This window comes from Amphiura filiformis, chromosome 8 (assembly GCF_039555335.1).
Source record: "Amphiura filiformis chromosome 8, Afil_fr2py, whole genome shotgun sequence".
NCBI lineage: Eukaryota > Metazoa > Echinodermata > Ophiuroidea > Amphilepidida > Amphiuridae > Amphiura > Amphiura filiformis.
This window is the reverse complement of record NC_092635.1, coordinates 31,587,476-31,601,100: the sequence shown is the minus strand read 5'-3', so window position 1 is coordinate 31,601,100 and position 13,625 is coordinate 31,587,476. Positions and strand designations below refer to the sequence as shown.

At 34.7% G+C, this 13,625-nt stretch overlaps 1 protein-coding gene across 1 annotated transcript in view; it reads right to left on the bottom strand.

Moving 5' to 3' along the window:
• The window catches only part of LOC140158958 (NACHT domain- and WD repeat-containing protein 1-like), a 250,273-nt gene that overhangs the window by 182,005 nt on the left and 54,643 nt on the right, over positions 1–13,625 (bottom strand). The window contains 1 exon segment of the mRNA XM_072182251.1: positions 3,917–4,031. The gene's annotated coding sequence lies outside the window, so the exon portion shown is untranslated.

Here is a 13,625-nt window from a genome sequence, read left to right as displayed (position 1 = left end):
TACCTTGATGTGAACAGATTAAAATATTTTGGCAAATAAAGTGATATTTCTCTATAAATTGTACTATTTTTGCAGTGATAGAATATGACATTTACCTTAAATTTCTGAAGTACAAACAATTTATTCCAATTGAACTTAAAAGGTAGAAAATTATTAAATTTGATCCATCAAACTGTACATGTTCATTTGTGACCTACAGTTTGAGCATGATATAGATATGATCGCTCTAAATGACATGCAGCAGTGGTCGGAAGCATACAACTCAACAATTTATTTCCAGATCTTATATTGATCTCCTGCGATGTTTTGTTGCATGCAGTCTGACAGCGCCATGTCGAGTGTACAGAGTCGTGAAATTTGTGTCACCTGGCATTTGGTAAATTTCTTGTATTACAGAGTCTTGTGCTAAGCTTACTACACAGAATCACTCTTTGCATAATAAAATGGCTGTTACTGTGGTGATTAACTCTCTTCACACGCAGGTGTCGACTGCAGACGACATGTTTCAAAAAAAAATTCAAAATTCAAAAATTTCAGAAATGTCAACTTTCATGACCATATTTGGTAACAGCATGAAAAATGCATTAAAATGAGTACAAACAAGCCTAGTATTGGTTCAGTAGCTCTTAAGATAGCTCTTGATATTTTGAGAAAATATTTCAAAACTTCAACCTTTTTCTGTTGAAGTGCATGGCTAGCACACAGAGCAATAAGTAATTTCTTGTATTAGTAAAACTTGTGGTTGCATCTGGGATACTTGGTATTAATAGAATGACCACTACTCAATATGTGGTATTGGGTTACATTACAACCAAGTGTACCGTAAATAAATGCACATACAAAAGTGGAGTCGTGGTAAGTCATAAATTACTAGCATAGGATAGCAATCTCTATGACAACACATGCAAAATTGCATTACTTGAACTACCTCCTTTTATTATATAAGCTTATATTGGTATTCATTTCAGACGATTAATTAACCTATAATGTATCAGAATCACACAATCAAAATATAATGTCAATACCAATTTTTTTTCCTAATTTTTCCTACCATAGAGGTGTGCAAATACTCTTCAATGGGACATGAACTGTGCCACTTGGATGATGTTGCATCAAGGTCAAGCTTTATTCTTTAGCATTGAAAATAAGGGTTTTCCATGTCGCCATATCACAGCAAAATTTATCACGATATCGATCATATCGCAATAAATTTTAAGACTCAAATAAATTGTAGTGTAAGCTTAAAATAATGCTGTATAATCTTAAACAGCGTTTCAATTATGTCATTGCGTCAATTATGTCAGAAAGGTACAATCTGACTACAAACTTGGAATATTATTGCCAAATTGGCGACATTATTCAGCTTTCATTTGGGAGTTGATGAATCTATAACTAATTATAAGGTCGTTGATGAAGCAGTGAGAATTATCACATCGCGAAAATTAATATTTTCTCACGATATTGTCGCCTAGCGCGATACTGCACACCCGTAATTGAAAAGCATTGTTCCAACAATTACGCAAATATTATTTATTACGCAAATATAATTTATTCAGCTTTCGTTTGGGAGTTGTTGAATCTTTAGTTTATCGTGAGGTCATTGATGAAGCAGTGAAAATTATCACATCGCAATAATTAATATTTTCTCACGATATTGTCGCCTAGCGCTAAACTGCACACCCTTAATTGAAAAGCATTGTTCCAACAATTACGCACTCATGTACCCTCTCAGATCAGATTTTCCTTTCAATGACATCAACTCAACTTAATTGTTTACAAAAAATATAGTGAAACAACAACTGCTTTCCCATGTCAAATTAGGCTATTCCAATTGAAATCCATACACCCCTTTTGGAAGACATGCCCTTAATCTCCCACAAAGGGCAGGGTGTAGATTTCAATTAAAGTCACCAATTAAAGTCACCAATTTAGGTAACTCCATTTGAAATTCACACTCCCTGTGTGGAAGATTATTGTTGTGACTTACACAGGGGGTGTATGGATTACAACTGGAAGAGCCTAATGCAGTATGCAAACAAATAAAATGCAGCAGATGATGTCTTCCACTTAAGATACAAGTGTATTTGAATAATAAATATTCTCCCAAAGGTACACATATGCAGTATATACAAGTGAGAAAAAAACCACTTAGTAGATACTGAACTTTACTATATGTGACCAGATTGGGTCCAACCAGGCTAAAGTCGGCAATAACGAAACTGAAATATAGGCAAAAATGAGGAGAAAAAACAAGAAAATGGATTTATAAAAGGTTCATAACTTTGCAACCAAGTATTCAAGAGACCTGGAGATTCAACATCAGTAAGTGTCGGTACTGAGCAAGTTAGTAATGGTAGTAACTCAATTTTCAAAATGTCTGACTTTGGCCTGAGTGGATCAGATTGGGTCACATATTAAAGGAGATAGTTGAGTGAGTCTCCACCACAGTAAAAGGCTGAATCTGCACATATTTATCAAAGCTGATACTGTATTAACCCCATGAGAACTACCTGCCGATTGGCCAAAAAGAAGTTTTCATTATCATTTGGACCAATCAGCAACATTGTTAGAATAATTTCACCACACAAAACAATTGGGGTGAATTATTTGCAAAGTTCCATTCTGATTGGTGATTAAAGTGAATATACCATGTAATTGACCAATCAGAGGCAATGTTAGATCAGCAGGGAGTGCTCACAGGGTTAAATGTTAATGTATATTATGAATCATCCAGTCGTAGAATCAGAAGGTGAATTTTTGGCAACTGTCAAAGATGCTCCTGTATTGATCGTAATCAGAGACTGGTCATGTGTCAACCGGCAAGGAATATTGATTATTGATGAATCCCATGCATGTGAAAGTTGAAATCTCAGGCCGGTCGACACGTGACCAGTCTCTGATTACGATCAAGGAGCATCTTTGACAGTTATTTGAGCAGACTAAACTGTTTTGCTACAGGTCATCTGAAAAAACTGTAGTGTCGGAAAATCTCATTTGTTACCCGTCCATGTTGGCATTTTCACTTTTTTTTATATAGGACAGACAAATTTTGCTTCAAATAAGCTTTACAGTGACATATTACATGGCCCTATATCATGTTTGCAATGTAGCAAACAAATCAATTGAGAAATCCTTTGTTTTTTATGGTTTTTAAGAATTTTGAAAATCAATCCTTTTACAAAAATACATGATTTTGAAAAAAAGAATCAATTCAACAGATCATGAAGCAATAATGATCGATACCAGATGTTTTAGACAGTTGCAGATCCAGGGGTGTTTAGGGGGTGCCTGTATTTTGGAGCAAAATCATGCAAAATCAGCTCACTTCTGACAATTTTCTGGTCCTAACAGCTCATGAACATATGTGACCCCTCGGCACAAGTGAGCCCTGAAGTCGCCAATCATCATTTTTGAGATATTCAACCAAAATATTCTGCTTGAAATTAGCTTTAAAATGATGTATATCATGTCTATAGTACTTGACATTTAAGTAGTGAAAAATCAATAAAACAGTAAATAAATCCTTTGTTTCCTATTGTTTATTGTTAATTTCGATGGAGCATATCTCAATAGTGGCAATGGCGACATCCGGGCTCAGTTGTGCCGAGGGGTCACATATGAGAAAGCTGTTTTATTACATGACATCAACTACTCAGGTCTTTGCGGTTGTTTTGCAATTGTGCATTTTCAATACATTTTTTAATCATGAATAGACTTGAATTATATATATGCTTTGATTTGTGTGTGTGCTTTGATGTTCCAGCACTTAGAGGCTCTTGTATTTTCCAATATATTTCTATTATTATCATTATTTCCATCCCATGGGCAGGTCCATTAAAAAGTCATTGCTACCTCTTGACATTTAAAACAAAAACTATTGAAAACGGTGAAAATTGTATTAAATACATGTACTTACTTGTATGATGTTACATGCAATAATGCCAGACACAGTTGACAATTGGTTGAAGTGCTTGGTAAGTAAGTTCCAGTGCAATATTTGATTCAATTTCCCTATCAACTAGGTTGACAATCTGTAAGATTAAAGAAAAAAATGCATCAAAAATTAGTTGATATCATTAACATATGCTTAATGCAGATGAGAAGGCATTCAGGCATGAGACTGCACTTTCCTAAAAAAAACTGAAAATGCGCGTGAAATTGGGCAAAAAGTACCAAAAACAGGCTGAAATTAAATAAAGTTGCGGAAATTTTGACTATAAAAAAAACTGAATTCAGTTTTTAAACTGAAAATTCTCATGCCTGGGCATTCTGTGACATCACCGATGCACTGATTTTGGGACTGATTGAAGATCAATTTTACTCCTTTGAAGCATATTGACCATGTTCATTTTGCCTCTTTCTAGCAGGGTTGTTTGATCGTGATTTAAGGGCTGGGGTATGAACGTTTGGACAGTATTTATTGTGGGACATTAGAGCACATCAGACATATCGAATTGCTTTCTGAATACAAAGAATGTCATTCTGATATCAAATAATTTGAATTTTTTGAAATTCGCAATTTAATACACATTTTATGGCAAATCATTAAAAATTGATATTTTTGATATTTAACAGTATTTGAAGTAAACTTAATGATCTGATGATTTATACTTAAAGTGTATGTAGGTGGGATGAAAAGCCGACGATCAATTGAAAATTTTGACCTTTAGTATTGAAGATATGGATTTTAAAACCAAAAAAACAAAAAAAATTAGGTCTTTTTGGGAAAAAAATCCATATCTTCAATATGAAAGGTCAAAATTTTCAATTGACCGTCGGTTTTTCCTCCCTGCTACATACACTATAAGAATATGTCATTAGATTTATATAATTTACTTGAGGACTGTTATATATCAAAAATTGAAAAATATCAAATTTTTATAATTTGTCATAAAATTTGTATTATATTGTGATTTTCAAAAATGAAAATTATTTGATATCAGAAAGACATGCTTAAATATTCAGAATGTAATTTGATAGGTCTGAGGAGCTCTCATGTCCCACAAAAAATACTGTCGAAACGCAATAAACGCTCATTTTAGATCCCTTAAATCACTTGATTTTTTTTAAACACTGATTTAAATCAACTTTTTTCATTTTTTACCATTTTTGATAAATGTAAGTTAATTTCTTGCTGAAATTGACTGTTTTACTTCTATCTTAATGCTTCCGCAACTTTTGGATACAATTAAATGATGTCACTTTATCTGTATTGAAGGTGCAGAATTCAACAGGTTTTTCCCCATGATTTTACCAAATTTTTTCTTTTAAATTTTTACATATAAAACATGTTTTGATTTTTGTAAATACCTGGTAGGATTGTGCATATGACTAGCATTCCACTGATACTCTTTTGACTTTATCAGGGGGTATAGCAGTTCTTGCATGGAATCAAAAAAATTTATTTAAAAAAAATCATATAAACCCTGCTTAGTATGCAAATATAATACATTTTGTGAAGTTCATAGCTTGTTCTTGTTTAGAATCAGGTTTTTAATGATATGATCTCTTTCATCTTCTGTTGCTAAAGTGTGTTTTCCTTGCCAAGCAAAAAATGCATACCAGTAATTATGATGATCATTGTGAACAATAAGATAACATCAACAATGGAAACAATAAAATAGAAATAATTTGAACAATTCTTTTCGCTATATAAGCTTATCTTAAATTCAATTTGAAGACATCAACTCACTAGCAAGTATATCACATATTCACATATAAGTCTAATGGCTGGCTCATGCTGGTCAGATAATCCACATGACACACAATTCCAATGCATAATATTATTCTCCTCTCTCCTTCCGTCTGTCCATCGTACAATTCCCACAATCCTATTGTCAATTTTGAGGTCAACTCTCAGAAGAGACGCTCTTATTTGTAATCTAATGGTGAATATTTTATAGCAAAGCTTATCAGCTAATAACGGATAATGGATATTCAATACTGTAAGGTAATAAAATGCAACCATGATTCCAGGTCAGATAAATAAATAAATAAATATTATCATGATTACTGTAGCAAATTCATCAGATTGAGAATATGGGATAAGATGTTTCTATATAATGTTTCTATACAAAAATTATTCAATTGTTATAGTGAATTTAATTTTGCCCAATGGTTATTCCAATTTACATGTTTAAAGCCATATTGTAACATTTGCTGAGGAGGGCACCCTCAATATTTTTTTAAATACTGTTTTTACACGATTGTGATGTACATTAGTGAACTAAAATAGCCTGCAAAAATCAAGAATTTAGGTGCTGTAGTTTTGTCAAAATCTGGGATTCTGAATAAACCATCTGAACAAGATCTGGTTTATTATTATGATGGAAATGTTAGTCAAACATGTATGCGATGTTCATAACACAGTATGTACACAGCATGCGTGACGGTCATACACACATCAAAGGATCATACCGTAGCATGACCGACAGAGTGATACATATTGGCGCTGTGGTAGTAAATTCTAATTTTCTTTGCTTCACCTCAGTTGTACGGCTCAAAATTAAAAGGGGACATATCTGACAGTAAAAACCAACATTTTATGGAAAAGAAATGCTAATCTATTTTTACAGAAATGTTACAATATGGCTTTAACAGAGGTATTATATCAAGATGAAAGCAGAATCATTTCATGCAGAGGAGAATAATAAATTGATAATAAGATCACATAATAACCACTCAGGTGCATTCACATTGTAACAAATGGCTTCATATTTGATGCAAAATAAAGATCCCTTTCACACTATACTATTTTCCCCTTGGAATAGTAGTGACGTCTGTGCCCATATCATTGAGTACAACTTCAAACCAAGATCATTCATTTAAAGCGCTAGCGTATACGCACATATTTAATGATTCCGCATGGCAACGCACACACCCGTGCCATATTGCCACACTTCTGTAATTGGTAGCTCTTGTTGTTTGCGTTAATGTCAAAACAAAACCCTCCAATTTCACACAATGACCTCAAAATTGATGGTTGGTACATAGTTATTATTGTCCAATTAGATCCATAGCAACAATGTGGATCCCCCCCCCAGGCCTCCAGAAAATTTTCTGCTGTCTGGGAACTTAATGACATGTGCTGGAAATTTTCTGTGAAAGAACTGAAATAGGTCTATGTGCGCGTAGCGGACATCACGAGCGCGTAGCGCGAAGTCCTAACGGCCGGGGTCCAGGACCCGCTTAAGGGCCCTGGAAGCTCTCAGGGTTTAGATGCTCTCTCGTGCAATCTGAGCCTTATTTTGGAACAGTTTTCTATAAAAATTTACATCCTTTTTCACAAAAAAACACAACTTAAAATTTCAAAGTATTACTGTCAAAACTCACAAATTTCTTTTTTTCATTTTTTTGTCGTAGGTCATAGTACATATATACATGTAGTATATGATTGATACCGGGTATAATCACATCTAGGGCTCAACCGATTATTGGATGTCGGATGTCGGTAAAAAAATTCCAAAAACAATTTTTTTTTATAGAAGTATTCTGCAACTTTGAAGAACCACAGATAATTTGAAAAAAAAAAAAATGGAAAAAAATTACGAAAAAATTACTGTTTGTTATCCTTAATATGCAAACCATTAACTTGTGTTTACCTCTTCATCTATCACATATTATAAATGCATGGAAAACCAATGCATCTATAATATGTGATAGATGAAGAAATAAACATTAGTTAATGGTTTGCATCTATATACAGGATAACAAACTGTAATTTTTTCGTAATTTTTTTCTGATTTTTCTTTCTTTTTTTTAAATTAACTGTGAATGATCCTGAAATTTCATAATAGGTCCAGTGGTTCTCCAAGGTCGCCGAAAACTTTGGAAAAAAAGTTTTAAAAAAAAAAAAAAATTTTTTTTTTTTTTTTTTTTTTGCAATTTTTTTTTCTGTGACCTCTGTGACCTTTCTGGGAACGCCGTTCCCGCGTTCCCGCGGTTTTTGGAGGCCTGCCCCCCCCAAAAAAAAATCTCAATAATCAATCCGAACATATAGTAGTCCTAAAATATGTATGCATCGATAGCATGGTTTGATATTTTATTGATTGACATGCGAGCCGTTCTCACAGGATGTAAACATCATGAACATATTGCAGATTAACCATTGTCAAGTGTGTGAATGTTAGGGCTTAACTTTCTTTCCAGCTCTAAACCGGAGCCCCCTGAGATATAAAGGGATTGAAAAGACCCTCATCGATATATGTATAAATTCTAGGGAGACATTGACTAGATTTTCAACCATTATGTTTTACACAGAATTTTCCCCTCACAAAATCAATAGAAACATTTCATACTGCAGAAGTTAAAACACAGAGTGGAAATGCATTAAATATACAACCACTCACTGGCAGTATTCGCCATAAAAAATAGAAATGATGATGTAACAGGATTAACTACCACAGCAATAGATGAATGCAGTTTTTGAATATATTGCCCTGCACTACAAGCAGGTTGCACTCATCATCTCGTCCCTGGTGTATGTCTGCAATCATAGATTGAATACAATACCACTTTTCAAAGATACAGTCCAACCTCTTTTATCCGGCCATGATGGGACCAAGCATTGTCCGGATAAGTGAAAAATCCGGATAAGTGAATTACATGTAATTCTGTATTGAAAGTTCCAAGGACTGAAATTGTGACAACAAAAGATTGTGCTAATATGGGATAGCACTAAAAGATGGCTTTAGAGTGCTTTGTGCAATATAGATGTCATTCTAAGCATTCAGAGCATGGAATTAAGGTGTTAAATCATCAAAAACATGTTTTCCTCTGAAAATTTCACAACCGGATAACAGAGAGATCCATATAAAAGAGGTCCGGATAAGAGAGGTTGGACTGTACTAATCTTACAGGTGTGAGTAATCAGCATGATATGAATATTCTATAGAATTACGATCCAGGTCTTCATCCCTGTTCATTGACATCTATGGTTCAATGCATAGGTACCGCATGAACATTGTAGTGAAGGGCTTTATATTCAAAAATTGTATTCATTTAATGCTATGGTAATTTAACCTGTTACATCGCCACTTCTACGGCGAATTGGATCGGTAGATCGCTTGACCAATTTCATCCTGATAAATATAACCACAAAAATAGATGACCTATTTTTAGGTACATATGTTGAGGGTTTAGTGCAAGATAGGCCCAGGAAGATCTTATCTGCAATAGCTGCCCTATAAACAATTTGACCATTTCTGTATTCATTATTGTACACACATGACACCTGGCAGCTATAGCAGATATGCCTTCCTTGTGCTACACCCTCTATTTTTGTTACACTTTATTGAACAAGATTTATTTACAACAAATTAAGATTCCCCATGAGAAATCTTCTTCTGATGTCAGATATATATACAACAAGTCCAGCAATCGACCTAAATTAGCAATATACTAGCTAGCAGGGTCAAATTACATTGTAAACATTCATTGTCCCCTTTTGGCAAATTGGAACTCAATTGGACATCCAACGCAGAATTTTAATGTTATCAACAAAAATGTCTTTGTAATTTCTGTGAGCAATAGGTTTTGAGCTGGATTTGTTTGTATAGAATGACGGTTATCATCCAATGGGCATGGGCTAGCCAAAGAGTGCTGCTTCCACAGATGAGAAAGAACCAGTCAAAGTCCCTGTGTATTGTATGGGGTGAGTTCTCGCATATTCATGAGGGCCGATTGTTCGATCGTGCCATGTCTAACAATTTAGACTGACAACTTATTAACCAATTGACCTAAGAAAATAGAATTATTCAGTCGATTGTAACAATTTCTATAACATGCCAGCAGTAATTTTCTAATTAATTTTGAGTCTAATATTCACAGTGGTCCTGTCCAATAATAGCCTTTGCATAATTTGTGACGTGTCATGTCAAAAGGAGACACTTTTGGGCAGGTTATGAATTTTGAGGTTTTTACATATCTTAAATATAGAGATATTTTGCTCCACAACACCGTTTTCCAAAATGAATTTGGACATTCCTAAGCAAAGATATTGAGTTCGGAAGTTATGGTATTATAAAATTGGAAATTGAGATATCGGCCTTTAAAAATATTATTGACAATGTTGAGAGTGGGAATTAACTTGAAAAATGTCTCAAAAAATACAAGATGCCAGTTACATTCGGTCTGAAACTATCAGACAATATTTTTAACATTAATAACATCACAAATTAGCAACAAACCCAAATTGTGAAAAAATCACCCACCAGCAGATTTTTGGCTATTTCTCCATTTACGATCCTGCCCAAAAGTGTCTCCTTTTGAAATGACACGTCACATTTATTTCACACCAAAATACATTAAAAAAAAATTTTCTATCTACAAAGGATGTCTATTCTGAAACTGTAGATTGTCACTGTTGCGACAAAAGACATTAACCCATAGTTTAATTGCAAGAACATATACCAAAGGGATATTCCCCTGGTTCTCCCGATCTGCATTAATTTTTTTGATCATTAAAATAATGAAGCCTTCAATGTAATTACCATTATTTTTAATAAAGATGCAGGTGCAGATCATTAGGAATATTTATGATTTATAATTGTATACATGTACAATTCAGTACTGCAGTAGACCACATATCCTGGAAATCAGGATCTGTGGGTAGACTCTGACAGCTTGTCTCTATTGCCTTTAAAAACTTGTGGTACATGTCCTGATCCTGTCTCTTTACAAACTACCTAATACACACACGCCTAGAAAATGTTGTAAAAAAGGATGATTTAAGGGGGCCCAAATTTGTGCCTATCTTTGCATTTTTCTCAAAAATTATAGCGCATTGGTGATAGATATGTATATTATAGGGGCATGGACTACAACTACTGCACTGTCCTTGTCCCTATAATATACATATCTTACTTGTCACCAGTTTTGAGAAAATGCAAAAATAGGCACAAAATTGGCCAGGGGTGCAGTACCCCCTTACTAGAATAATAGACTTCGCCAAATCAGAGAATTACAATTTCAAAATCCTGGAAATCCTGAAAAAGGCCACATAACATTTTTATCCTGGTCTGCTTGTCAGAAAGCATGTATTTATTGACAATTCTCGGTTTTGAGTAGGCCTAAAGCGCCATGCTGACCAGCTCCACCAAGCAATCACTACTGGTTGGTGTAAACATTGGTTACCACTTCGGGTATTTCCATGCCCTTTTTCAACCACAAGAAATGTTATTTCTTTACTTCCGACCAAAAAAAGACTAAACTTACACCGGAAGCCAGGCGTCGCAGCGTTCACATTGCAACATACGCCTGACGGAGATTACATCCAGCTCGCTACTCCTGACTTTTCAGGAGTAAATTGTTGGACGTACACCTGGCGGAACTTATGCTGACCATCGTTCACACTGCCACTACTCCTAGCAGAACCTACCGCTACTCCTAGCAACTTATGCTGACCAAGTTCCACCGGGCATACGTCCGACAACGTGAACACAACTACTAGTAGGTACATTTGGTTGACCTTAGGCTCCCAACCTTGACTTCCGGAGTTTCACTATTTGTGGTGTCTAACAACTTCCGGTTGTTTCCTCCCGAGTTCAACAAGTGTAGGATTCATCTGTAGAAAACACAGTGTGTACATGCATGTAACTCGCATATAGGGACTTTAAACATCAACACCCTGCGGTTTTGAAGCTATATTGGTGTGAGGATAAGCATAGCCTCAGTCACATTTTTGTCCACAAACATAAATGCATGTACGTATTTTAATTACTGTTAATTTCTATTGTTTAAGCCTCAGTTTCCTTGTATATACTTCTGAGAAAGTATCAAAGAGTACCAACTCTGCCATGTTACTCCAGATTATTTCCCTGTGCACCTGGTAAACTTCAATTCAAAGTGCTTAGTTGTTTGTGTTCTGCATCAAAAATGCACACTAGGTACTGCAAATGCAAACCTTTGTAACATTCATTCATAAAGACTTGAAATTAATTGTTTTCATTTTCTATTTTTCTGAGATCTTAAATATCTGCTGATATAACAGCTGTTGATTGCATGCACGCATCATATCTGTGGGATCCTAGTTTTAGGAACTAACTGATTGACAAATCAGCTAAACTATACTGATTGACCAACTATACTGATTGACAAAGATCATTAAATTATTATATCTTTATCTACTCCCGATTTTAAAAAAAATTGCAATTTTCTTTACATCCCAAAGGGAAGAATTTTGAAATAATACTTGCTCACCAAAAGTGTTTCTGTTTTCCTATACGTACACAAAGGTGTCAGTATGTTGGAACATGTATAAACATAACTAATATGGGTGTATCCTTCGAGTAAACACTTGTAAGGGGGAGCCTGATGCAAAAAAATTTCATCGCGAAAATTTTTCGGGCCCCCCTTTACAGACCTCAAAAATTTCAGGGCCCCCTTTTTGACATGAAAATTATGGGTCAACCCCATAGAAAAGCATATAAACTCAATTTTCCCAGGAAAATTTGTGGTCATTTTTTTCAGGGCCCCCCTAGGAGGGTCAAAAAATTTCAGGGCCCCCTTTTTGCATCAGACCCCTCTAACAAGTGTTTGTGAACGGTCCCTTAGCCGCTTACAGAATAAAGCTGTCCAAATATTCCAAAAGAAAATCATATTTGGAACAAAAAAATTTTTTTATAAGAGTGTATAATGGCTTTAAAGTCATTTTGGGTGGGTGTTTTCAATTGTTTGCAAGTAAACGCTTTCAAGTTTAAGAAAATTGGGTGGGCGAAATAACAATGGGACAGTACGTGGAACAAAATGGTGTCCATATTGTATTATAATATGTGACACGATCGGCTCCATGGAGTCCAAAGGAGGCATTTTAGAAATTATAATTATTACTGTACCTGATACAACCATCATGTAGCACAATTGTACGCCTAAGGAACAGCGTTGGCATCACCGGATTTGATTACCTGTTTATATCAAGTATAAGCTACAAAGGACAAGTTTATATGGACTCCCTAGGCACTAGAAGATGCACAATATTTTTTGTCACCCCCTCTTGTTGGATCTGTAGCACAGAAGTGCTTTTGAAAACCAGACAGCGATGTATGATGCTTGTAGTCATAATATATTGATTGGCAAAGGAGCGAAAAATTACTCTTGCATACAGTGGATGCTTGTATAGATAACGACGTCAGATGACAGTTTAAAAGCTTGCAGAGTAAATATTTGGCCACCTTCAAATGATATTTCACTATGATGTGGGAGATAGATATCATTATGTTTTTTCACACCATCTCCCGTCGGCTTTTAGTTTGTCTGCCATTTTTTTCTATTCCCGTCTTTCATGACCATTGTATTAATTACATGTAGGTTAGGATCCAGTGTGTTTTTCTCAAACATCTTGACATAATTTTCTTCAGGGCTACGATGAACATCATCACAGAATTGTGATGGTAACATTTCTAAAATGCTCATTCATTGAATTAATTATTATATTCATTTATATCAAATTTAGTATTAGTATTAAATAAAACGAACAGAGACGGGAAACAGTTATACTTTTCAGTACCAAGCGTACCTTCTTCAGGCTTCATTATAAAATGACACAAGTATTTAGTATTTATATGTTGACCTTTGTAAACCAGTCAGCCATATATTTCTTGTCGCATGGATTTCTCAAATTTACAAAT